Raw genomic sequence first — 5,337 nt, forward strand, 5'->3', positions numbered from 1 at the left:
AAGCAGAGATAAAAGCCTTCCCAAGAAACTTGTTAGAAGTAGTGACTGGCTCACATATTTACTGGCACAAACAGAAGACCAAAATCTGCTAGTTAAAGGTTCAGATGGTGCCATTTCCTCTGCTTAATCACACAACATGAAGTACTTCGCTGCACTGGAGTTTCATGTATAATAGCAATAGGAAAGGGGAATTAAAGCACTTTTTCTACACAGTGGTTCATTGGATTCTTATGTGACACCATTACTCCCGGACCTAGGCCTTTAAAAAAACCAGCAAGTATTCTAAAACGTATGGAAAAAAACAGGTGAGCTATAGTAATAAACATTCCTGGTGAGCAGCCGTACCCATTGCTAGCCAGTTTTCCATTGGAGGAAAAAATCAATCCTGTGGACTCCTATGATGTGAACCTAATTAATTTTGTTTATCCACTTGAACCAGTCTGGAACAGATCATCTCAAACAGTATCTGAACACACCCCTATTCTGAACTCCCAGCCAAAGCCCAAATGTCCTCTTCTCAAAGAGAACTGACTAGTGACATGAAGTCAGAACATACCCTGCCTACTCTCCAGACATCCAAGCAGCGGAAAAACATCCTCAGTTCAGTATTTTCTTCCAAGAATCAAAGCATCCCTGCGCACAATGACCTTGCAAGGCTGAATGCAGCAGCACCATCTGGTGATGGCTGCACTGAACCTCCTCGCACAGGACTCGGTGCCAGGCAGGTCCGTAGGAGCATGGCTTCTCTTCTCTTCCCCAGCAGGAGCTCCAAGACCAGGCTCCAGACATGGCAAGTTGATTCATTTTGTGCCCTCAAGTGTTCAGGGAGGCTGAGCTCTTCCTAGTGCTTCCTGCCAAGCTGCATGGTTTGCCGAGCCGTCAGCAGATGACACACAGTTGTTCAAGAGACCGACTGAGAGGAACGAACAGATCTCCTGATGTTGTGCCTGAGCAGCAGCACGGTAGAGGGCATGCAGTGGCAACAAATACAAAATAAAGCACATGAGGCAATACAATCAGAATTACAGGTAAATTACAGGATAAACAAACAGGTAATAGGCAATCTTACTAACCTTCTACCACGCTAGAAAATTTTAGTGTAGTGGTGGAGAACCCCCTGGAAAAAAACAGCTTAGTGCTCACCAACTATCAAAAAGACAAGCAGACTATTAGTAATTATTAGAAACAGAACTGAGAGCAAAGCCAAAACTGTCACTCAGCCACTGTATAAATGATACACCCATACCATTTATATTGTGTGCAAGTCCACTTCTCCCTCCATCTCAAAAAAAGCATACTAGAACTAGAAAAGGCACAGAAAAAGATGACAAAGGTGATCAAAGGCATGAAACAGGGTTGTGAACGGAGAGAGACTGCCTAGCTTAAGATTTCTGGGTCTGGGAAGAATGACTGAAGGGGAAAATGTGAGGGAGATCTGTACAATCATAAACCATATGAGCTGGAAGAATGGGAAAGGACTTTTCATTCTTTCCCAGACAAGACCTAAGGGGCACTCAACTCACTGAAATTATGAGGTAGCAGGTTTAAAACATACAGAAGCAAACACTTTTCACAGAATGCATAGTTATAATATAGAATTCATTGCCAAAACATGGAGGCCAGAAATATAAATAGTCTTGTAAAGGACTAGATATTTATGGAGGATGGACTTACTAGTGGCTACTGACCATGAGATAAACCCTGGCCCATGAGCTTCTTAAACCACAAATTGCCAGCTGAGAGGATTCAACAGAGAAAGGACCACTCTGTGTTTCTCTTATTTCTTATCCTTTTCTGCTTAAGCATCTTATTTTTTACTCTGAAGCCTCAGTTACTGGCCACTCTGTGGAACAGCATGGCTGAGGTATGATGAATCTAGGAGGGACCCAGTGTGCCTATTATGTTCCTCTGGGTTGTAATTTCCATATCTAAGTAAGAAAACTCAGGAGTGGCACCTCTGGCTTAGGCACCATTCCCTACAGGTGGGTGAATGTCCAAAGACGGCAACAACTCCAAGTTTACTTTTGCCTTCTTCCTTCAGGTCACAGTAACCTTAAGGATGAGTTTATGCAAGTTCTCTCTTATGTGTTTGGGAGTCTATCTGGAAAACTTGCAATTCAGCTCCACAAACATAGCCAAAGACCTTGGCTAAGCCCTGTTGTAAGTTTATGATTTAAGCCTGGCCTCATCTCACACCACAGCTATACACAAATTAGAGTCCATTCATGCAACATGTAAAAAACTCCACTTCTTTTTCCTACCAAGGTGTGCATTATTCCCTTCACCAGTAACCTATAATTCTGTAATAATTTAGTATCGTCCCCATTTGGCAAGTTAAGGGCAAATGCTTAAATTGCTCCATGTTAATTTTCTACCAAACACTGGTTACATTCAGAAGTGAGTCTGTAAAGTGATGGAAAAACTTTGGCTTTCACAAGTACCATTGCAAAAATGCTACTGACATTTCTTGTAAATGGAACTGCAGTTAAATACACTTTAAAAATACAAAAATTAAAAGAGCTGTAGAGGCTAGTGAAGCAGGAACTAACTCTATTTGGTTCCTCTATTAATTTTAGTCTATTTATACAACTTCCCTTTTATAGTTCTTTCTATAAGAGTGCTTGTTAAACCTCTAAATAATGACAGCTGCTAAAAAATGAATATCCCATGTGTCAAATCATTTGGGGTCTGGGGAAAAAAAAAAAAAAGAAAAAAAAGACCAAATTCCTCTCTAATGATAATAATTATGGGATCAATCCAAAACTCACTGAAGTCAAAAGCAAAGCTGCCACTGATTTAAGCTATACAAGAATCAGCTCTGGTTTCTATGTCTGCTGTTGCTCCTGATTTATTCCAGTGCAAACTGGAAAAAGAGATTTAGCCTAATATCAGCTTTTCTTATGCATACTTATTTTCCATGACCAAATTGGAGCTCACCCGATCCTTATTATTTTTTATTTTTTGGAAAACACCAGGTCATTTTATAAAGTGCTGGTATTATAAACTGCAGAATATAGTTTATAAGAGCACTTACTCCTACAAGCCAACCATTAATACAACTAATGGCCTGTTTGTTGTATTAAACTGCTCTCATTTGTCTGGGTCCATTAACAAATGCAGTGGTCATTAACTGTTAACAGCAACTCAGTTATTAGATTTTATTACTTGTACAGGAAACACAGGAGAACAAACTGATTGTTTTGGTTTACTGGGGTTCATTTCTTTCCCAGCAGTCTTGCCCTATTATTTATAATTTAGCTCCTCGCTTATTCCCAAACATGACTGACACTCAGGTAAGGGTTCAAGCCATCCATATAGATAGTCAGTTCACATGCCAGCCCCACCTAGCCCAACAAAGCTCTCCTTTAAAAAAAGAGAGCTCCAAGGGACCAGGCATCTGTTTTTCTGATTTTTCTGTATCTTTTTGTTGGGCAGCAGCTTCCACCCACATATATCATAATGGGATTTAAGTAAAAGATACCTTAATGTGTATCTAGGAGGCTGTCATGGTTTAGGCCAAATTGGCTAGGGACCTGGGGGACCCCAGATGGGACTGCCAGATGCTCCCCTCTACCTCTTTTCAAAGAGAGAGGCAGAGGAGGGAAAAAGAGACGTATGAGTTTAGAAGGAACTAAACTACTTTAATCAATATTAATAATAAAATAAAATAATAAAATAAAAAGAAATAATGAAATATATACAAAACCATATCCAGCTCCTGAGATGACAATCACGACACCGGCTGGCACTGGGGCAGTCCCAGGCTGGACTCAGTGACAGACGGGAAGTGGATTCCGGATCTGCATTCAGGATTGGGATCAAAGGCAGACAAACAGAGTCCTCCTCATCCTCCTCAGATGTCGGACATTGAAGAAAGAGAGAGCTGACCCTTTGATTCCTCAGCTTTTATACTGAGCATGAGACGGATGGGATGGAATACCCTCGTTGGTCAGTTTTGGGTCACCTGTCCTGTCCTCTTCTCCCTGCAGGTGGGACCCCACTATGCTTTTCCGCTTCCGACCCTCCAATGGGGCAAATAACAAAGTTGGTTGGCCTTGGGTGTTAGAGCAATGAGTATAAGCAAGAGCCTCTCTGCATACCATGCCTGGGCATCAGCTATAAACAATTGGTCTTATCACTCTGAGAGAGTGAACACTGTCTGCACAATATGCTGTTAATTTCAGTAGTTAGAAGAGGCCCAGCTAAGAAGCGAAGTTACTGAACAAAATTGGTCCTGTTTTACCTCAAACCAGGACAGAGGCTGTAAGATCTTCTTCTTCATTCATGGTTCTCTCTCTCCAATTCACTGAAATCCAACATTCAAGTTTAAAAATATCTTTTAATTCCTTTTAATTCCTGTTCAAAGCAATGGAAAAACAATACTACTGTCAAATTGTAACAAAGGACCAGCAATGGCTTGTCACAAAGGTGGCTTTCATCAAGCAGTCTGAGCAGTTTTCTTCAACCTGCAGTGCCATGATACACAAATGAATGAGGAGACACCCAGACATGTGTTGTTAGCGCTCTTTGGAAACAGGATCTTCTGGACTCTCACCAATCAGTGTTAGACCTGACTGGTGTTGCAAGACAACTATCAGTACTTCAGAGATGGAGATATGTGAAGTGACTGTGGTTTACCCTCTGTGGGTTGGGTATATTTAATGATATTGAAATAACTCAATTTCTGAGCTATTGGTCTTTCTCTACTGCACTGCAGTTATTAATGGTACTTCTAAGTTCTTCTCTCCGCTTACAAAAGCACAAGGGTACACCAGGTATAAATGGATCCTACCTGTTCACTAAAGGCTTGAGTCAATCAGAAAGACAGGGCCACAAACAGCATAGTGACACAGTGCATCCGTGGCACACATGATACTGACTGGTGCTTAACTGTCTGAAGAAAGGCCACACTTCTCCAAATAAAGTGATTCACAATGCGGTATCTGAACACGTTGCATTGGAGATGCCCCACCAATCCTCTTCTCATTTGGCTGGTGAAGTAGGGTCTTATCGTGATTTGATTACATACTCCATGGTCATGCAGTGCAAATTTGGCCAAACTACATCAGCCCAGTGCTATCTGCAAACCCATTTGGATGCTATGGCAGCCAATGGATCCAACACAGCATCGAGAGGAAAAGAGTGAGAGATTTTGCTAAGAACAGGCTCAAGACACTGCTAGTTTGTACGACCAGCACAGGTGATTAGAAAGTGCTTCTATTATCACTGGGGCAGAGGTTAAAGCCTCTTCTGTATGGCCATGCCTGTGTCTCATGTGGTATGTGCGTGGGGATGTGTAGTGTTGTGGTACTGGGGACTCAAAGATATGAATCGGCT

The sequence above is a fragment of the Charadrius vociferus genome, unplaced genomic scaffold (genome assembly GCF_000708025.1).
Source record: "Charadrius vociferus isolate BGI_N301 unplaced genomic scaffold, ASM70802v2 scaffold308, whole genome shotgun sequence".
Classification (NCBI taxonomy): Eukaryota; Metazoa; Chordata; class Aves; order Charadriiformes; family Charadriidae; genus Charadrius; species Charadrius vociferus.